The sequence below is a fragment of the Gorilla gorilla genome, chromosome 1 (assembly GCF_029281585.2).
Source record: "Gorilla gorilla gorilla isolate KB3781 chromosome 1, NHGRI_mGorGor1-v2.1_pri, whole genome shotgun sequence".
In the NCBI taxonomy this organism is placed as follows: domain Eukaryota; kingdom Metazoa; phylum Chordata; class Mammalia; order Primates; family Hominidae; genus Gorilla; species Gorilla gorilla.
Window position 1 is genome coordinate 188,380,089 of NC_073224.2, and position 22,505 is coordinate 188,402,593.

The 22,505-nt window shown below is 44.5% G+C and overlaps 1 protein-coding gene and 1 pseudogene across 5 annotated transcripts in view; one reads left to right on the forward strand and one right to left on the reverse strand.

Annotated features, from left to right (window-relative positions):
• OSBPL9 (oxysterol binding protein like 9) overlaps window positions 1–19,569 on the reverse strand; it is a 209,917-nt gene extending 190,348 nt beyond the window's left edge. For 2 of the 5 annotated variants that reach the window (XM_031001680.3, XM_055348541.2), the window contains exon 1: window positions 19,411–19,531. The gene's annotated coding sequence lies outside the window, so the exon portion shown is untranslated. Of the gene's footprint in view, window positions 1–19,410 lie in introns of all 5 variants that reach the window. The other 3 variants (XM_031001674.3, XM_055348611.2, XM_055348548.2) reach the window with 3 other exon arrangements.
• Window positions 13,031–22,505, forward strand: part of LOC101133694 (calreticulin-like) — a 32,727-nt pseudogene continuing 23,252 nt past the window's right edge.

Sequence of the window (22,505 nt, forward strand, 5' to 3'; positions counted from 1 at the left end):
GTGTCACCTCAAGGAGGACCTCCCTGACCCCCTTTCCTCTCCCAGCATGAAAGCTTTCTCCATCTCTCTCTAAGTCATTGCCTTGTTTTATTGCTTCCTTTATGAGACTCTGTGTCCCCTACTGGAAAGGTAGCTCCATGGGAGCAGGAGCCTTGCCAGTCTTGTTCTCCACTGTATCTTCAGTCCTAGCCCAGTGCCTGGCATATAGGAGGACCTTAATAAATAGATATTGGATTTTTTTTTTCTTTTTTGAGATGGAGTCTCGCTCTGTCACCCAGGATGGAGTGCAGTGGCACAATCTCAGCTCACTGCAACCTCCGCCTCCCGGGTTCAAGCAATTCTCCTGCCTCAGCCTCCTGAATAGCTGGGATTACAGGCACATGCCACCATGCCCGGCTAATTTTTGTATTTTTAGTAGGGATGGGGTTTCACCATGTTGGTCAGGCTGGTCTTTTTTTTTTTTTGCGACAGAGTTTCACTCTTCTCGCCTAGGCTGGAGTGCAGTGGCGTGATCTCAGCTCGCTGCAACCTCCACCTCCTGGGTTCAAGTGATTCTCCTGCCTCAGCCTCTCAAGTAGATAGTATTACAGGTGTGAGCCACCACACCTGGCTAATTTTGTATTTTTAGTAGAGACGGGGTTTCACCATGTTGGTCAGGCTGGTGGTGTACTCTTCAGGTGGTGATCCATTCACCTCAGCTTCCCAAAGTGCTGGGATTACAGGCATGAGCCACCGTGCCTGGCCTCTTTTTTTTTTTTTTTTTTTTTTGAGACAGCGTCTCACTCTGTCGCCCAGACTGGAGTGCAGTGGCAGAATCTTGGCTTACTGCAACATTTACCTCCCAGGCTCAAGAAATTCTCCTGCTTCAGCCTCCCCAAGTAGCTGGGATTATAGTCGCCCGCCACCATGCCCGGCTAATTTTTGTATTTCTTAGTAGAGATGGGGTTTCACCATGTTGGCTAGGCTGATTTCAAACTCCTGGCCTCAGGTGATCCACCCACTTCAGCCTCCCAAAGTGCTGGAGTTACAGGCGTGAGGCACCATGCCTGGCCTGATAAATAGATATTGAATAGATGAATGAAGTTAAACAAAAGTGTAGTGAAGGCACTGGAATGAGAAGGCCTGGTTTCTAGCCCCTATTCCATCTCTGTGTGACCTTGGGAAGCTACTTTGTCTCTTAGAATCTCAGTTTGTTCATCTGTAAGGTGAGCATGATAACACCCTCCTCACACTAGTGTGAGGATTAAATGATACGCCTCTTAAGAGCCTGGTGCAGTGCTTAGCACATAATACAATAATCAACAAATGCTGGTGCTTTTTTCCCTCTTTGAGCCTCATTTTCCTCACAATAGGGTAAATAACATTGATTGTACAGTATGGAGTTGTTGTAGAAATGATATGAATTTACAAGTCTTTCCCTTCTCTGGCCTTTGCCCATGGTCTTCTCTTTGCTCCTCCTCCTCCCTCCCCCATTTCTTCCTCCCTGGTTAACCTCAGTTGTCACTTTCTTCAGGAAACCTTCCCTGAGACCCCATGCTGGATCAAAGCCTCTTCTGGGCCCCCTCAGGCCCTGCATTTCTGTTAAAATAAACAGATATCATCGTAGTTTCTTCATAGGCCCAGTGGATGGATGGATGAATGGAAGGACGGATGGATGGAAGGATAGAAGGATAGAGGGAAGGAAGGATGGGGGGACAGAGAGATGACGAACGGAATCAAGTGAAAGCGACTTCAACCAGCTCCACAAAGTCAAGCACCCCAGAGGCAAGCCTCAGCTGCCCATTCCACTCCCTAACTCCTAGAGACCCTCCCCTGCCGCTCCCTTATCACCTGGTTGGCCCCCATTAGCTCCTCGGTCCTCCAGCGCTCTCAGCGGTGGTGCCCCGGGATTTGTCCTCATTATTCTCACTACCCCCAGGCCTCGAATGGAGGGCAGCCAGGTGCGGGGATGCAGGTGATCTCAGCCCCCGCCCCTGGGTCAAGGTAGAAGCGGCAGCAGTGGGGCCGAACTCCTGGAGAGGGTAGCAATGTTCCAAGGCTGGGACTCGAAGTTCCACAGGATAAAGGGGCTGCAGCTGCTGCCACTGCTGCTGGTGACCTGCACCCTGGGAACCTGCGCCCAGCGCTGGGTCTACCTGCGCTAGGAGTTCGAAGACGGGGTAAGCGGTTTGGTGCCTGGCAGGCAGCGACTATAGAACAGACCCCACGCCCTTGCCTGTCACCTGTCCCAGCGGTCAGGCAGGCCGACTTTCCCGGTTTGGAGCCCGTTTAGAGAGAGAAAGACTACAGTTGAAATCCCTACTCACTACCTCCTAGCTGTGTGACACTGGGCAGGTAGCTTACTAAGTCTGCATTTCAATTTCTTTCTCTATTAAATGAGGACAATACGGATCTTGCAAGATTGTTCAGAGTGTTAAATTAGGTAAGGTGAGTAAAGCATTGTCCCTAGCATATAGTTGGAGCACACAGTTGGCATGCAGTAAACGTTTGTTCCTTCTCCTTCATCCCAAAAACACAAATGGGTGAACCCTGGAGGAAAAAGGGGATCATTGATTGTGATTGTGAAATTTTCTGTGTTTCTTTTTTTCTTTTCTGTTTCTTTTTTTTTTTTTTTTTTTTTTGAGATGGAGTCTCACTCTGTCACCTAGGCTGGAGTGCAATGGCATGATCTCGGCTCACTGCAACCTCTGCCTCCCAGGTTCAAGTGATTATCCTGCCTCAGCCTCTTGAGTAGCTGGTGCCCGCCACCACGCCCGGCTATTTATTTATTTATTTTTTATTTTTAGTAGAGACAGGGTTTCACCATGTTGGTCAGGTTTGTCTCGAACTCCTGACCTCAGGTGATCCACCCACCTCGGCCTCCCAAAGTGCTGGGGTTACAGGCGTGAGCCACTGTGCCCAGCCAAATTTTCTGTGTTTCATAAAATATCAGAGTTCAGAGGATCTTGGAGGTCATCTTGTCCAGTCTCCTCCCTAGAATGCCTCATGAACTTCAGAGAATTATGGAAGGGCTTACTTACCTAAGGACAAATGTTCAATAGTACTGTTTCAGCCCACAAACAAACGATGCTCTTCGTGTGTGTGTGTGTGTGTGTGTGTGTGTGTGTGAAATCTGATTAATTCTTTGAGGGTGCAGTAGATAGGGCACTTGCTGGGGAACTGGGATGTTTTGGATTTCAGTCCACATTCCACCATGGATCCCTGGATAAGCCTTTTCCCATTTCTGAGACTCAAATTCCCAATCTTACTTACCTAAAGACAAATGTTCAATGGTACAGATACTGGTGATACAAGTAATACTGTTTTGAGGGTAGCAAGGTATAGAGGTGCTACAGAGGAAGGTGGGAATAAGCCCAGGCAAAAGGCCTGGACAGGAAAGCTTCAGGGAGAAGGCGAAACTTAAGCAATGTTTCGAAGGATAAGTCAGTTTATCAGATGGGCAGAGAAGGGGAGAAGGGTATTCCAGGTAAGAAGAACAGCATGTACAATGATACAGCCAGCAGTGGCATCTTCAGGGAACAGGAAAGTGTGAAGGGGAGGGGAGTTAGGGTGAGGCTGGAGAGTAGGTGGGGCATATACCAAGGGGGTTAGGGAGCCTGACCTTTTGCTGAAGGCAGTGGGAAGCTAGTGAAGGTGATAAGTGGGGAGAAATAAGATCTGACGTGGGTATTAGAAAGAGTGCTTCAGAAAGTAAGTGGACCTGGATTGTGAGGCTGACTGAAGTTGAGTTTGGAGACAGAAAAACCATCCAGGAGGCTATTGTAATCTTTTTTCCCCACTATTTATTTATTTCCATTTATTTCTCTCTCCCTCTCTCTCTCATTTTTCCCCTCTTCATGGTGAAAAGTAGAAAGGCTGTACCAGAGTGGTAGTGATAGGAATACAGGGGAGGGGGCAGACAGGAAAAATGTTCAGGAGTTGGCCGAAAAGTGGGATGCAAAAAGCCCCTCAGCTTCACTGTAACAAAGCACAATCCTTTTCCAAGGATAGGTTCAAGGTCCCCTACTTCCTGATGGATTTCAGCCATCCTTTGTAATGAGCCCTTTGAGGCTAATCTTGTGACTGCTAGCTTGAGGGCCCATCTCCCTGCCCCAGCTGGCTTTTACTCACACCATAATCCCTCCCAGTAGAAGGCAGGGAGAACATGCACAGACCTGCCATCACTCCCTCAAGGACTGAACTCCACTTGTCCAATGGGGGAGTAAATGCTCAAATGCCCAAGGGTATTATTAATAAATATTTATGAAATGCTCTGAAATCAGGAAAAGAGAGGCTTCAAGCCCCAGACAGTTGATGAAACCAAAATCATGAACACAATCCAGCACTATGTCCAGGAAGGTTTGGTCTGCACGACCTCACCTCTTCCAGGAAGACTTGCCTAGGCTTCCCCTAGTTCTCTTAGCCCCTGTGCTTCTTGTGTGTCAGCCCTGCTCACACTATGACTGTCTATTTACCTTATTTTCTTTTGTTTCCAGCCCAGTAAACAATTATTGGATGACTGAATTATTGGACTGAATCTTGACACATACAACAAAAAGTAACACCCCAAGAAGAGAATTGTTATTACAAGAAATCTTCCTACATTAAGACTTAGCAACGGCCGGGCACAGTGGCTCACGCCTGTAATCCCAGCACTTTGGGAGGCCGAGACGGGCAGATCACGAGGTCAGGAGATCGAGACCATCCTGGCTAACACGGTGAAACCCTGTCTCTACTAAAAAATACAAAAAATTAGCCGGGCGTGGTGGCGGGCGCCTGTAGTCCCAGCTACTCGGGAGGCTGGGGCAGGAGAATCGCTTGAACCTGTGAGGCAGAGCTTGCAGTGAGCCGAGATCGCGCCACTGCACTCCAGCCTGGGCGACAGAGCGAGACTCCGTCTCAAAAAAAAAAAAAAAAAAAAAAAAGCCTTAGCAACATGTAATTGTTGAGGTCAGGTGCCTACTTTGAAGAAATCAACCCAAAATGCAATTATTATGTTGAGTGAAGAAAGGTCAGAGAGATGTGCTGAAGGGCTGATTCTGCTCACTGATTGAGGAGGGTTGGCTACGGGGGTCCAGGGTTCTGAGGCTTATCCTCAGCTTAGAGGACAGAGAAGTCCAGTGTTAGGGTACTCAGAACTGGGAAGGTTTAGGCACTGACTTGTTCTATCCAAACTCATAAGAGGCATATATATTAGCGAGATACCAATATTTCTCTTTTCTCTCTCTCTCTCTCTGTCTCTTTCTTTCTTTCAGTCTTGCTCTGTTGCCCAGGCTGGAGTGCAGTGGCATGATCTCAACTCACTGCAACCTCCACCTCCAGGATTCAAGCAATTCTTCTGCCTCAGCTCCCGAGTAGCTGGGATTACAGGTGTGCACCACCTCACTTAATTTGGTAGAGATGGGGTTTCACCATGTTGGCCACGCTGCTTTTGAACTCCTGATCTCAAGTGATCTGCCCGCCTTGGCCTCCCAAAGAGTTGGGATTACAGGCGTGAGCCACTGGGCCCAGCAAGATACCAATATTTATCAAGCATCTTAGACTTAACATGTCTAAGACAAAACTTTTATGTGCTTCTCCAGACTTATTCTATTTCCCCCGGTGTTCTCTATCTTAGTAAATGGCCTAACCATTCATCTGGTTGTTTAGGTCAAAAATTAAAGAGTGGGCAGGGGTGGTGGCTCACGCCTGTAATCCTAGTGTTTTGGGAGGCTGAAGTGGCAGGATTGCCTGAAGCCAGGGGTTCGAGACCAGCCTGAGCAACATAGTGAGACCTCGTCTCTATCAAAAATTAATTAATTAAAAAATTAGCCAGGCATGGTGGCATGTGCCTGTAGTCCCAGCTACCTGGGAGGCTGAGACAAGAGGATTGTGTGAACCCAGAAGTTTGAGGTTATAGTGACCTATGATCGTGCCACTGCACTTCAGCCTGGGCAACGCAGAGAGACCCTGTCTCAGAAAAAAAAAATTAAGAATCATCTTTGATTCTTTTATTTCCCTCATCTTCTTTATTTAATCCATCAGCAAGTTTAATTGAGTGTACCTTCAAAACATAATCCTAAACGTGATTTTTTTTTTCTTTTTTTTTTTTTTTGAGACGGAGTCTCGCTCTGTCGCCCAGGCTGGAGTGCAATGGCGCGATCTCGGCTCAATGCAAGCTCCGCCCCCTGGGTTCACGCCATTCTCCTGCCTCAGCCTCCTGAGTAGCTGGGAATACAGGCGCCCGCCACTACGCCCGGCTAATTTTTTGTATATTTAGTAGAGACGGGGTTTCACCGTGTTAGCCAGGATGGTCTCGATCCTGACCTCGTGATCCACCCGCCTCGGCCTCCCAAAGTGCTGGGATTACAGGCTTCAGCCACCGTGCCCGCCACGTGATTTTTTTTTTACCTCCTGTATTGCTACCGACCTAGCCCAAGCCACTATCATCTCTCAGGGGGACTACTGCAGTAATTTGAATGGCCTCTGCTTCTGTTTCTGCTTCCCCTTGGTCTTTTCTCATATAAATTTCAGAATGACTTTTTTGAAATGTAAATCAGATTGTATCATTCTGGAACTTTAAAAACCTCCACTGCCTATTAGATTTAAAATAAAACCCAATCTTCTTACCATGACCCACAAGAGCTTCCATGATCTAGTCCCTGCCTACCTCTCTCTTTTTTTTTTTTTTTTTTTTTTTTGAGACGGAGTCTCACACTGTTCCCTGGGCTGGAGTGCAGGGGCGCAACCTCAGCTCACTGCAACCTCTGCCTCCCAGGTTCAAGCAATTCTCCCGCCTCAGCCTCCCAAGTAGGTGGGATTACAGGCACCTGCCACCACACCCAGCTAATTATTTTTATTTTTATTTTTAGTAGAGATGGGGTTTCACTATGTTGGCCAGGCTGGTCTTGAATGCCTGACCTCGCGATCCACCTGCCTTGGCCTCCCAAAGTGCTGGGATTACAGGCATAAGCCACCATGCCCGGCCCCTGCCTACCTCTCTTATCTCCTGCTTGTTCATTATGTTCCAGCCACATTGGCTTTCTTGTTGTTTCTCAGACTTCAACCCCATCTCAGGGCCTTTGCACTTGCTGTGATTTCTGCCTGGAATATTCTTCTCTTAGATATTCATATGGTTTGCTCCTTCTCATCATTCAGGTTTCTGCTTAAATGTTTTCTTCTTAGAGGGGATTTTCTTGTTTGCCCTATCAAATATTATTCCCCTGTATACGGTTATACTCTATCCCTCTATGTAACTTAATTTTAAAAATGAACTTTTTAAGATATAATGTACATGTAACAAAATGCACTCAATTAATGTGTATTATTCATTGAATTTTGAAAAATGTAGGCCAGGCGTGGTGGCTCACACCTGTAATCCCAGCATTTTGGGAAACTGAGGCAGGCAGATTGCCTGATCTCAGCAGTTCAAGACCAGCCTGGGCAACATGGCAAAACCCTGCTTCTACAAAAAATACAAAAATTAGCTGGGCATGGTGGCGTGCACCTGTGGTCCCAGCTACTTGGGAGGCTGAAGTGAGAGAATCACTTGAGCCCGGGAGTTCAAGGCTGCAGTGAGTTGAGATCGTGCCACTGCACTCCAGCCTGGGTGACAGAGGGAGACCCTGTCTTAAAAAAAAAAAAGGAAAGAAAAAGAAAAATGTATACACCTGTGTGACCACTGCCACAATCAATATATATAACACTTCCGTCACCCCAAAAAGTTCCCATGTAAGCCTTTGCATGCTTACTATCTCTCTCTGTCTCTCCGTTTTTCTCTCTTCTCACTGTTAGATTCACTTCCTGAGAGCATAGTGCTTCTCTGCCGTCTTCACTGCTATAGCTTCAGAAACTAGAAAAGTGCCTGGATCAGGCACATAGTAGGTGCTCAATAATTTTTTGTTGACAAAGAATGAATTGCCCTGGGAAATTATCCTTTTCAGAGATCCAAATGCTCATATGAGCCAAGGCAAACCCTTCCTGGTTATCAGAGACCCAGGAAACCAAGTTCAATGAGTCTGAATTTTATCTTATTGAATGCTTATTGTGTACCAGTGAGTCTTTTTCTTTTTTCTTTTGTTTTTGAGACAAGATTTCACTCTGTCACCCAGGCTGGAGTGCAGTGGTGCTGTCATGGCTCACTGCAGCCTCCACCTCCTGAGCTCAAGTGGCCATCCCACTTCAGCCCCTGAGTAGTTAAAAATCACAGGTGCATACCCAGCTAATTTTTTAATTTTTAGTAGAGACAGGGGTCTTGCTATGTGGCCCAGACTGGTCTTGAACTCCTGGGCTCAAGCAATTCTCCTGCTTTGGCTTCCCAATGTGCTGAGATTGTTGTTATTATTATTTTTTTGAGACAGAGTTTTGCTCTTGTTGCCCAGGCTGGAGTGCAATGGCGTGATCTCAGCTCACTGCAACTTCAGCCTCCGAGGTTCAAGCAATTCTCCTGCCTCAGCCTCCCGAGTAGCTGGGATTACAGGCATGCGCCGCCATGCCTGGCTAATTTTGTATTTTTAGTAGAGATGGGGTTTCTCCATGTTGGTCAGGCTGGTCTCGAACTCCTGACCTCAGGTGACCTGCCCACCTCGGCCTCCCAAAGTGCTGGGATTACAGGCATGAGCCACCATGCTTGGCCGAATTTTTTTCTGTATACATAATTTTACTGAATTTCTCACCAGTTCTATAAGGAAGATCCTATTATTCACTCTTTCAGTGATGAGGAAACAGGTTCAGAGAGGTTGGGTGATTTTCCCAAGGTTGTACAGCTAATGTCAAAAGCAGTTGGGAAGCCAAGGAGGGGAACATCTGGAAAGCATTCATTGCATTTGACAGTTAGGAAGACCATTTGACAACTCAGTGGAGTGGTGAGGCGGAAGCCTCACTACCTTAGGTTAAAGGGTAGAGGGGAGCTGAGGAAATGAATACAGCAGGGTTGGGTTACCTTTTGGAGATTTCTGGCTGAGAGGGAAGTAGAGAAGAGCGCAAGTAAGTAATTTGGAATACAAAGTGCACATGGAAGGTTTGGATGACACAAGGTGGGGGTTTTGCAGAAAGGCAAACGGGCAAGGGGGTTGAGAAGAGTGAGCAAGTTGATGGATCTCCACCTCTTTTCACTTTACAACCCCTGTACCTGGTAAAGTACCTGGCACACAGGAAGTGTTACAAGTTTGAAGGAAGAAGGAAGGAAGGACTGTGAGAGTTAGGCAGAAAGAAGCCAAGTGACTAAAAAGAAATGGGATGGGAAGTGTCAAAGAACAGATGCAGTTCAAGTAACACAGTGTGAGAATTGGAGGATAGGAGGCCATGGTCATGGAGGTGGGTGGAAATGGGTGTTCGAGTTTCAGATTTCTTCTTCTTCTTTTTTTTACTTTGAGACAGAGTCTGGCTCTGTCACCCAGGCTGGAGTGCAGTGGCACGATCTCAGCTCACTGCAACCTCCACCTTCTGTGTTCAAACAATTCTCCCACCTCAGCCTCCGGAGGAGCTGGAACCACAGGCACATGCCACCACGCCTAGCTAATTTTTGTATTTTTAGTAGAGATGGGGTTTCTCATGTTGGCCAGGCCAGTCTCGAACTCCTGACCTCAAGTGATCTGTCCACCTCGGCCTCCCAAAGTGCTGGGATTACAGGCGTGAGGCACTTTGGAGTTTGAGATTTCAAAGCAGTTTCTGCTGATGACAAGGCCTAGGGTGTGAATGTAGTGACAAATGGCTAACCTGGAGTAGAAGTAGAGATGAGGAAACTGAGAGGCTAGGATGGGCTGTCCTATAGACATCACCTGGATGATGACGGACCTGAGTAGAGAGGAAAACTGTGACCAGGGTGCCAGTTTGCAGTAAGTGATGGGAGGGACCTGGAGTGCTGACTGATCACGGCAAGAAAGCAATAACGTGAGTGACAGCATGGAAGATTCCACCAGTAGTCCCTTACCTGCAATCTGTAAGAACTTCTCACCACAGCCCTGGGACCAGCCAACCCAAGGGGCCTCAGCCTCGTGGACTGGGGCAAAACATTAGCCTCTGCTGCTTCCATTGTGACCCAGCACCTGGGACCTGGCTGGTAGGATTGTGAGTATAGCCTTTCTAAGCCACAGTATGCAATTCTGGCCAAAGCCCTAAAATTGTACATATCCTTTTCCTAGGTAACTCCCTTCCTAGGATTTCTTTTTCCTCTCAAGAAATAATCAGAAATGTGAGCAATACTTTATGCATATGTAACATATAAATCATGTGAGCATTATTTGTAATTGGAAACATTTGGAGACAAACCTAAATGCCCAACAGTAAGGGCTCAATTTAGTAAAGTATGATATATCCATAAAATGTTTGGGAAGTTTTTAATGTCATGGGGAAATGTTTATGACCTAATGTCTTGAAAAATTTACAAAATTATATAGTCACTGTAAAATATATTTGTGCATAAAAAAAGAATAGAAGAAAATGTACCAAAATGGTAAATAATGGAATTTCAGATTAGTTTAATTTTTTCATTATTTTCTACAATGAACTTGTGTTACCCTTTTAATTTATTATTATTATTATTAATTTATTTTTTTGAGACACAGTCTCACTCTGTTGCCCAGGCTGGAGTGCTGTGGCACGATCTCGGCTCACTGCAACCTCTGCCTCCTGGGTTTAAGTGATTCTCATGCCTCAGCCTCCTGAGTAGCTGGGATTACAGGTGTGCGCCACCTATGCCCGGCTAATTTTTGTATCATTAGTAGACACTGGGTTTTGCTACGTTGGCCAGGCTGGCCTTAAACTCCTGACCTCAAGTGATTCACCTGCCTCAGCCTCCCAAAGTGCTGGGATTACAAGTGCGAGTCACCGCTCCTGGCCATTACCCTTTTAATTAAAAAAAAAACAACTGTTAAAAATTAAGAGAACTGTTTGCTCTTTCCAGTTCTTGGAGTTAAATTTTCTGCTTTTGAACTTTATTTATTTATTTATTTTTTGAGATGGAGTCTCGCTCTGTTGCCTAGGCTGGAGCGCAGTGGCACAATCTCAGCTCACTGCAACCTCCACTTCCCGGGTTCAAGCAATTCTCCTGCCTCAGCCTCCTGAGTAGCTGGGATTACAGGTGCGCACCACCACGCAGGGCCAATTTTTGTATTTTTAGTAGAGACAGGGTTTCACCATGTTGGTCAGGCTGGTCTCGAACTCCTGACCTTGTGATCTGCCCGCCTCGGCCTCCCAAAATGCTGAGATTACATGCATGAGCCACTGCGCCTGGCTGAACTTTATTTTTGATATCTAACCTGTACCTGATGCCTTAAGTAACCTTTATTAAGCATAGTCTTAGCCACTAAGCATGATGCTTTACACACTCCAATCCTCATCTCAGCTCTGCAAAGTAATTATTATTTTCCTAATCTACAGATGGTAAAACTGAAGCCCAGAGAAGTCAACTAATTTGAGGTCACATAGCTGCTGAGTGGTAAAGCCAGGGTTTGAATCAGGTCTGAATTTTTTTTTCTTGCATTATTCCTGCTACCCACCCCACTGCCTTCCACAAGTCCAATAAGTTGAGGGCCTTCTGACTTTTTTTTTTTTTTTTTTAAGAGATGGGGCCTCACTCTGTCACCCAGGCTTGGAGTGCAGTGGCATGATGATAGCTTATGGCAGCCTCGAACTCCTGGGCTGAAGTGATCCTCCCGCCTCAGCCTCTTGAGTAGCTGAGACTATAGGTGTGCACCACTGCACATGGCTAGCTCACATTATAAGTAGTGCTTAGCACCCTCCAGAAAGGTAAATCTTAGATTCTTCGAATGGCAGAAATGAAAGGCTCCTGAGAGCTCATCTAACCCCAAATGCCCACCTTTTCCCCATTTACAGGTGAGAAATCTGAGATCCAGAAGGGAACATGACATGCTAGGGGAATTTAAGGGATTTGTAACAGAGATTGATTCAGGGTCCTTTCTTTCTGCTGTTTTCCCAGACTACAGAGCAACACAGCAACCAGAGGATGTGCAAGGGCCTTATTTTTTAATTTTAATTTTATTTTATTTTGAGACGGAGTCTTGCTCTTATCACCCAGGCTGGAGTGCAATGGCGCGATCTCGGCTCACTGCAACCTCTGCCTCACAGGTTCAAGCGATTCTCCTGCTTCAGCCTCCTGAGTAGCTGGGATTACAGGCACCCACCACAACGCCTGGCTAATTTTTTGTATTTTTAGTAGAGATGGTGTTTCGCCATGTTGGTCAATGCTGGTCTCAAACTCCTGACCTCAGGCGATCCACCTGCCTCAGCCTTGGCCTCCCAAAGTGTTGGGATTACAGCGTGAGCCACCGCACCCGGCCATGCAAGGCCTTTAGAATCCAACCCTTTCATTGTACAGATGGGGAAAATGAGACCCAGAGAGAAAAGATGGTTTTCCTAAAGTCACATGGTGAGTCTGTGCAGAAATTTTGTTGAATCCAGGTCTCATCCTTCATAAAAGATTCTCTAGCCACTGCTACAAGCTGCCAAGTGTCAGGTGGCCAGCAGATGATAAAATCAGCGGCCTCAAGGACAACATGACGTTTTGGAATCCCAGACCTTGCATAGGGACTGGCATATTAAAATATGCAGAAACCGGGCACAGTGGCTTGCACCTGTAATCCCATCTACTTGCGGGGCTAAGGCAGGAGGATCACTGAAGTCTAGGAGTTCAAGACCAGCCTGGGTGATATAGCAAGACCCTGTCTCTAAAAAAAGTAAATAAATAAATAAATGTTGGTAGATTGAATTGTGGGATCATCAGTTCAGGTATGGGGGAGGGCTAATGGTGACAGCAGTGACTGTTGAAAAAGTCCAAAATCAGGCAGAAACTGGAATTCAAACGAGGGACTGAATGATGTAGGAGTCACAAGGGATGTGTGTGCTTGTGTGTGTGTGTGTGAATGTTAATTCTGTCAACACTCAGACTTGAATATGAAAACTTGGCCAAAGAGACGTTCTGAGACAAAGGGCCTCTGTTCGCAGCTGGCTCAGGCCCACCGAGGACAGCTCAGCAGGGCTGAGGAACACTCTGCTGCTCAGGCCCCCGACTGATAAGTGATTGAGACTGTCTGTGAATCATGGATACTTGGACATGCTGAGCCTGGGGAAGAATCACCCTGGACTGATGCCCGAACCGAATAGGCCTGATCCAGCTGGCCTTTCCAGGTCTCAAGTACAAACCGATGGCACGGATCTCTCTGGACACCACAGGGATGTGGAGGCGAGAGTGAAGTCTTGGAGCACACAGATGATACTTCAAGTCCTGATTCTGCCACTTGCTCAGTGGGTGACCTTGGGTAATTTACTAACTTATCCAAGTTTCCATAAAATGGAAGTGATTATTCTAACTTCGTTGTTGAGCACTGTGAGGACTGAATAAGGTGAAGTATGGAAGCCATTTTGCACAGTGTCTGGTACATAGTAAGGACTCAGTAAGCACTAGCTCCCTTTCCTACACCCTTCTCCATGGCATTCTACCTATGTAGCTCACCTGGGATGTGGCTGACTCCCTGTCCTTGTCAATCTCTATTCAAATCTTATCTCGGCATAGAGGCTAGCCACCATATGTTAAATAACACCCTACTACTTTTAATTTTCCCCACATAATTATTATTGCCTGATATTATATTATATATTTATATATTTTTTCTTTTTTTGAAACAGAGTCTCACTTTGTCACCCAGGCTGGAGTGCAGTGGTGCGATCTCAGCTCACTGCAGCCTCAACCTCCTGGGCTCAAACGATCCTCCCACCCCAGTCCCCAAAGTAGCTGGGACTACAGCACCTGCCACTACACTTGGCTACTACTTTTGTATTTCTTGTAGAGATGGAATTTCACCATGTTGCCCGGGCTTGTCTCGAACTCCTGAGCTCAAGTGATCTGCCTGCCCGCCTCAGCCTCCCAAAGTCCTAGGATTACAGGTATGAGCCACTGCACCCGGCCCTTTGATATGTTATTTTCTTTAAAGTTTGTCATCTTACCTGCCAATTGGGATATAAATTCCATGCAGGAAGGGATTGATTTTGTTCACTGCCTGACACATAATAAACCCTTAATAAACAAATGAGTATATAGAAGGAGGGAAGCAGGAAGGAAATCTATTGAAAAGACTGTTGGCCGGGTGTGGTTGCTCACACCTGTAATCCTAGCACTTTGGGAGGCCAAAGTGAGTGGATCACTTGAGGTCAGGAGTTTGAAACCAGCCTGGCCAACATGGTGAAACCCCGTCTCTACTAAAAATACAAAAAAATTAGCCATGCATGGTGGTGCGTGCCTGTAATCCCAGCTAATCGGAAGGCTGAGGCAGGAGAATTGCTTGAACCCAGGAGGTGGAGGTTGCAGTTAGCCAGGATCGCACCACTGCACTCCAGCCTGGGTAACAGAGCGAGACTTTGTCTCAAAAGAAAAGAAAAGAAAAGAAAAGAAAAGAAAAGACTGTTGAAGCTGCTCCTTCTTCTCTTGTCAGATGTGACCACTTCATTTTGGTAATTTTGTTTTGAAGGTATGGAAGGGGATGCATGAGTTGGATGCAGTGAGACTTTGGAATTAATACATCAGTTAACAATTATAATTCCAGGTACCTGGAAAATTTGCCTTAAATTTCTCTTCTTAAAATTTCGTTAAACTATACACTTATGGTTTGAATAAATGTTATCTGAATAAATCTGAATAAATGTTATACTCCAATTAAAACATTTACTTTTAAAAAGTAAATGACACCAGAGCCCATATCATGGTTTATAATACCATTGTCCAATAAAAGGAACTAGGCCTCCTTAGAGAAATGGCTGATCTAGGGCTGAAGAAGAGAATATACAAGATGAGCCTTGAGCGTCGTATAGTTCTAGAAAGAAAGGAAGTGTTCAAAAATCACAATGATGGGGGTGTGTCAAAGGGACATAGGAGACAACTGAAAGAGCTCCCAATGGCTAAAGACATTTGAGCAACAAAAAGCCAGTTGTGGTGGCACATGCCCAGCTACTCAGGAAGCTGAGGTGGGAGGATCCCTTGAGCCTAGGAGTTCAAGTCTATACTGAACTATGATTGTGCCACTGCACTCCAGCCTGGGTGACAGGGTGAGACCCTATCTCTAAAAAAAAAAATAATAAGGTATAAAATAAATATCCATGAGTCCATACGGGTATAAAGAAATGACTGAGTAAATAAACAGGGACAAACAGACAAATCTCCTGTACAGAAGAATTACAAATAATTTATGTAAATACTCTGCCCTCAAAGAGGTGGAGCATATCTCCCCACTGCTTAAGTGTGGACTGTACATATTGACTTTCTTCTGAAGAGTGCAGTATGGAAAGAAGGGGGAAAAAAGAGTAACTTTGCAATGGAGAAACCTGATACATACCGCCTCAGTCAGGTGATTGGTGTTAACACCATCAGTGATAAGTCATGTTAATAGCATGCACCATTAATATGATGCGATGAGAATGGCCGTTTACCTCTGTGGTCTTCTTCCCCAAAACCTATAACCTCTATCTAACCAAGAGAAAAACATCAGATCAATTCCAGTAGAAAGACATTCTGGCCAGGAGCAGTGGCTCACCTTGCAATCCCAGCACTTTGGGAGGCCAAGGCAGGCAGATTGCTCAAGCCCAGGAGTTTGAGGCCAACCTGGGCAACATGGTGAAACCCCATCTCTACAAAAAAAAAAAAATACAAAAATTAGCCAGTATGGTGGCGCGTGCCTGAGGTGGGAGGATCACCTGAACCTGACAGACAAGGTTGCAGTGAGTAAAGGTCATGCCACTGCACTCCAGCCTGGGCAACAGAGCAAGACTCTGTCTCAAAAAAGTATATATATATATATATAATGGCTAGAAGGAAATACAGTATATCAAAATGTTAACAATGGTCATCTCTGAGTGGTAGATATCATGGATGTTTTTACTGCCTATTTGCTTCTTTTAGGCTTTCTAGATTTTCTACAATAAATTATTTTACGTTGAAAAATGAAGAAATATAAAATAAGAAAAGCAGATAATTTATTTGCCTGCCTCTCCCATTAGATTGTGAATTCCTTGAGGACTTAAGGGCTTGAGGAATTGTCTTGCTCACTTTAGCACCCTGGCATCTAGCACTCAGACTGGCACAGCATAGGTTCTCTGTAAATATTTAAGTGAAAAGCCTATATTCTTTTCTGCTTTGAGCATAGAGGCTCTTATTTAATGCACACTTTTTTAGCAAATTTGGCCTGCTTTCTAGGGTATAGTTGATTAGAAATGACAGCCTCCAAGATAAATAGAGGACCTGCTAAAGGCTCATTCAATGACAGCAGCAATAGTTATATTATTGTCTTAATTAATTTGGCCCTCATGCCAATTGTTATTCCACAAACATTTATTGAGCACCTACTATCTGCACAGGATTCCTTTCTTTAAAGAGTTTAAATATAATCCTTATTTATAAATGAGGACACAGATTCAGAAAAGTGATTCACTCAGGTTATATACAGAAATCGGTGGAAAGGCTGAGATTCTTATCTCATGCTGTTCACCACCCCACAAGGCTTTTTAACAGTTGATAAATATTTGAATTATTATGGTCTGTGTGGCAGACATACAGGTAGACTGGCAGGCAGAAAGAAAGAAAAGGCAGTAGGCAGGTAAATTGGCAGTCAGGTAAGCAGGGATGTAGGTCTACTGGTCTCATGAGAATCAGTTGGATTGCTAGAGGCAAACATGGATCTCAGAGAGAAGTGAGTGCTCACAGCAGAATAAGGACGGTGGAGACAGAAACACTACAAAACCAGACCCAAACCTCTGCTGTACATTACAGCCTAAAACAGGCCTTGAGTCTTCAAGAACGTTTAAATTATTATTATTATTATTATTATTATTATTATTATTATTATTATTATTATTTTGAGACAGAGTCTCACTCTGTCGCCCAGGCTGGAGTGCAGTGGCACAATCATGGCTCACTGCAGCCTTGACCTCTCTGGGCTCAGGTGACCCTCCCACCTCAAGGTAGCTGGGACTACAGGAATGCACCACCATGCCTGGCTAATTTTTCTATTTTTTGTAGAGACGAGGTTTTGCCATATTGCCCAGGCTGGTCTCAAACTTCTGGGAAAGTACAAATTTTGTTTAGGATTCTATATATTAGAGGTCAGGGTATTTTATTATGTCTAGAAAAATTTCTCATTGAAAATGTAGACAACATGTTGGCACCTGAAGAGATAAGCTTTAACTTATCTAGCAAATTCTCTTTTGCAGAATACAATCTGATTATGTGGAATAAAAGCAGCAAATACGTATTTTTATCTAAATAAGCATTTCTAATGGACCTAATCTGTCTGAGGCTAAGGACTAGGTGCCCAGAAAGCAAAACTTTTACCTTCAAATCTAAAAATATTTACATCTCTTTACCTATGTATATCTTTGTATACATATACACATATGCACAGATTACATATGCATACAAATACTCAAGTAGTATTTATTGATCACTTCTAGTGTGCCTAACATGGTGTTGCATGCAGTTTCACTTAATTCTCCCAGAAGAAACTCTGTACCTTAGGTCTCCATTTCTACAGATGAAAAAACTGAATCTCAGAGAGGGTCAAGATTCTGCTGAAGAGGCTGCAGTGAGCTGAAATTGGATGGGCAACAGAGTGAGAATCCATCTAAAAAAAAAAAAAATTCTGCTGAAGGTGGTGGCAGAAATGAGTCCCTAGCCAGGTCTTTTGATTTGAGCTACATCACAAGCCAGACACTCTGGGAAGTAAAGATACAGAGATAAGTTCATGTGACATTCAGGCATGCCTTCTCTGAAGTCTGCCTTGACCCTGAGGAGCAGTCAGTGTTTTTCTGAATTTTATTGCCCTGTGCTTTCTATCACTACCCTTACCACACTGTTGTTTGACTTGTCTGTTTACTTGTTTACTGTTTGTTTACTTATCCGTCTCTTTCACCAGATTATGAACTCCCTAAAGCTCACAGGTCCCTGAAAGGACTTTGTCAGATTCTCATTTCTGTGCACCTGATACCTGGCACAGAGTGAATGCTCAATAAGCGTTTCTTGAAGAAAAGAATTAATGAGCCCAAAACGAGGGTGCAGAAGAACTGGGTTCTAGTCTCAGATCTGTAACTGACAAGTCTGTGTGCATGGGCAAGTCACTTCCTTCTCTGGGTTTCAGTTTCCCTACCTCTAATATGAGGAAGTCAGATTAAATGACCACTAAAGGGTCATTCTGGCTTGAGCCTTTTATGATGTTATGATGTTAAGAGAAAAAATGTGAAAAGTTAAAGGGACTTCATTAATCATATGATATTATTCTCCTAACAAAAAGAGAGACTCCTTGTTTTGAGACACCCTAAATTGTGTCAGGTTTGATTTGTATTGATACTGTTCACCCAGAAAAATAATTAGCACCGAGAAGTTTTGAGTTCTATTCTAACCTCTTCTACCATAAAGTTCAAGGCCAAAGTTATACAACTATTTCTACAAGCTTTTTAGAATCAATTAACATTTGTCAAATGGAGAATAAAAGAGTCAATCCATTAGTAAGGCTAAGAATCTTACAGCTTAGGCAAAAGACATGATCATGCATCCATTCAGTTATTCACAAATATTTTTGGTTATTACTCTGTGCTAAATACTGGCACACAACGGTCAGCAGAATAGTTATAGATTTTACTAGTCTGGTAGGGAAGACAGACATTACTCAAATTATACACAAACTATTAATTACAGACCGTGAAGTGCTATGATTGACTCTTACATTTGTGGCACACTCTTCGGGTTATAAAGGGCTTTTCTCACACGTGATTTCATGGGAAGTCATATAAAGAAGTTAAAAGTACAGATTTTGGTGTTACCTAGAACCGGGTCTGAGCCTGGCTTACCCACTTACTTACAACTGGGCTTTTGGGCAAGATTCTGAGCTTCTGTTTCTCTATCTTTTGAATGAGGAAAAAATAGGACATTCATCACAGGGCTGTTAAGAGAATGCAATGAGATGATGCATGAAAGTACTCAGCACAATGCCTGACATACAGTTCTAAACAGTAGCTATGGTTATTACACACATTCTTTCTACATAGCACTCTTTCTTTCTTCTTTCAGAGAAAAGACAATGTATTACGCCATTCTTGCATTGCTATAAAGAAATGCCTGAGACTAGGGCCGGGAGTGGCGGCTCACGCCTGTAATCCCAGCACTTTGGGAGGCCTAGGTGGGTGGATCACGAGGTCAGGAGACGGAGACCATCCTGGCTAACACGATGAAACCCTGTCTCTACTAAAAATACAAAGAATTAGCCGGGCGTGGTGGCACGCTTGAACCAGAGGCGTTGGTTGCAGTGAGCCGAGATCATGCCACTGCATTCCAGCCTGGGCCAGAGCAAGACTTCGTCAAAAAAAAAAAAAAAGAAAAGAAAAAGAGAAATGCCTGAGACTTGGTAATTTATAAAGAAACGAGGCTTAATTGGCTCACGATTCTGCAGGACTTACAGGAAGCATGGTTCTGCCATCTGCTCAGCTTCTAGGGAGGCCTCAGGAAGCTTATAATCATGGCGGAAAGTGAAGGGGGAGCAGGTACGTCACATGGTGAAAACAGGAAGGAGACAGAGAGAGTAGGAAGGGGAGGTGCCACACACTTTTAAACCACCAGATCTCAGAGCAAACTCAGAGCAAGAGCTCACTGATCACCAAGAGGATACCCCAAGCTATTCATGAAGGATTCTCCCCATGATCCAGACACCTCCCACCATGCCCCACCTCCAACATTGGAAATTACAATTCAACATGAGGTTTGGTGGGGACATACATTCAAACTATATCAGACAGTTTTGAAATCAGACAGATTTGGGTTCAAATCTCAGGTCTACCACTTACAAGATGCAAAATGGAATTTAAAAATGCCTATCTAACCAGGCCTGGTGGCTTATGCCTGTAATCCCAGTACTTTGGGAGGCCAAGGAAGTAGGATCGCTTGAGCCCAGGAGTTTGAGACCAGCCTGGCTAACATAGTGAGATCATAATTTCAACTAAGAATCAAAAAATTAGCCAGGTGTAGTGGCATGCTTGTGGTCCCAGCTGCTTAGGAGGCTGAGTTGGGAGGATTGCTTGAGCCCAGGAGATTGAGGCTGCAGTGAGCCATGATCATGCCACTGCACTACAACCTGGGCGACAGAGCAAGACCCTGTCTCAAAACAAACAAACAAACAAAAAAACAAAAAAACCCTAAAAACAAAAAGCAAAAACAACCAACAAAAAACCTATCTCACAGCACTGTCCATGAGCATGAATAAGGTGAAGTTTTTAGGGAGCCCCATGAGGGCCTAATACATAACACATCTTTTTGCCTTGGTATCTACCCTTATCCTTCACTGGGTCGATGATGGTCAGAGAAGCAGGATCCACTTCATTCAAGCCACAGCAAGTTAAGGCACAAAGAAGCTCTGAGGCCCCTCCCTCAGGAGGGAGTGACAAAGGTGGTCACCAAGACCTGTCTAATTACCATGACCTTGAAAGAGACAGGGGGAGACCACAGAAAGTGTTGAGGAGGTAAAACCTCTTCCCTTTTAGAATTTTTTCAGCTGGTCCTGAAAATTAAATTGACATCAGACAGATTAAGAGGAGAAAAGCATAGAAATGTATTTAATGTAAGTTTTATGTGACATGGGAGCCCTCGTAAGGAAATGAAGACCTATAGAAGCAGTTAGAGTCAATTACTTATGTGGTGAATGGGCAAAGAATAGTAAGTTGTGAAATGTGGTAAGGGAAAGGGGCTTGGGCCAGGATAATTAGGTAGAGAAGTGATGAGGGAGATAAGGGTTAGTTTAACAAAGTTTGTTTATATAGATTTCCTTTGGCTTCAACTTCCTGTCTTTGATAATAAAAATGTTACTTTCCTTTTGGTATAGGGAAGACATCTTTCATGTGGGGATTTTATCCCCTGCTTTTTAGAAACAGAATGAAGGTCAGAGTGATCTTCTTGCACTTGCTGTTTTATAAGTGCCTTTAATTCAAAATAGTCGATATGAAAGAGCAGCATATTTTGGAGTGCCATGTTCTTAACTCTTTCAAAAGCAAGCTCAAGTCCCCTGGGTCTCATAAGGGGAAACAGTTGAGTCATCAGACGTGAGTAATAGGAGCTGACAGAGCCAGCTCAGGGTGGTCTTACTGGATGTGTGTTGATGTGGGATATTCATAGGTAGAGATAAGGTAATAAACCTAGATATTGGGGGCTGGGCACGGTGGCTCACGCCTGTAATCCTAGCACTTTGGGAGGCCGAGGCAGGCAGATCACTTGAGGTCAGGAATTCGAAACCAGACCGGCCAACATGGTGAAACTGCATCGCTACTAAAAATACAAAAAAAAAAATTAGCCGGGTGAGGTGGCGGGCACCTGTAATCCCAGCTACTCAGGAGTCTAAGGCAGGAGAATCCCTTGAACCTGGGAGGCTGAGGTTGCAGTGAGCCAAGATCAGGCCACTGCACTCCAGCCTGGGAGACAGAGCAAGACTCCGTCTCAAAAAAATGAAACAAACAAACAAAACCTAGATATTGGGGAGTGGGAGTAGAGAACTATCCATTGAACTACAAGGAGAAGATCAAATAAAGTTTACCCTGAAGGCCTCTTCCAGCTCAAGCTGCCAAATTGCCCTGTGACTCTGGGACCCATAGTGGGCCCAGGAAATGGGAGTCAGCAACTCTGAAGCATAAAATCAGAAAGGCACTGAACATTTGGTTGGAGTGCCAAGACCCAAGAAGAATGCCTCTTTGTCTACATGCCATCCATGCCAAAGCAAAACAAATTTATCAGCATCTCCTTGAAACTACAAGAAAGAGATTAAAAAGTTTAAGCAACAGAACAGGGTAAATGGAAACTGATTGCTCATTGTCGTCATTACTAATTCAAGAAGGTATAAAATGTTGTTGCTAATCTCTTTACTTGGTGAGCTGATTTTATTATTTTACTAAACATAAATATGTATAAGGGATGAGTCCCTCTAAGCACATTTTTCCATCTACTTTTATGAGAATAAATGTTTCATGCCTTTCTTTTGTTTTTGTTTTTGTCTATGATCACCCAACCACCAAATTCATTTCCTTTATTATTTTTTTTTTTTTGATACAGAGTCTCGCTCTGTCGCACAGGCTGGAGTGCAATGGTGCATTCTCGGCTCACTGCAACCTCCGCCTCGCGGGTTCAAGCGATTCTTCTGCCTCAGCCTCCTGAGTAGCTGGGACTACAGGCATCTGCCACTGCGCCTGGCTAATTTTTTATATTTTTAGTAGAGACAGGGTTTCACCATATTGGCCAGGCTGGTCTCGAACTCCTGACCTTGTGATCTGCCCACCTTGGCCTTCTAAAGTGTTGGGATTACAGGCATGAGCCACCACGCCCGGCCTGTTTCATGCCTTTCAACCATACATTCCCATGGTGATTTTCAGCTCTTAATTGTCATGGAGGAGGGTGAAGTAGGATATTAAAGTAGAAGTGCCTCAACTACTTGGTATTCAAGCCACTCCACATGATAATACACAAATAGTGGGATTCAGACAATTGGACAATGAAAGGAATTTCAGGAATATCGGAG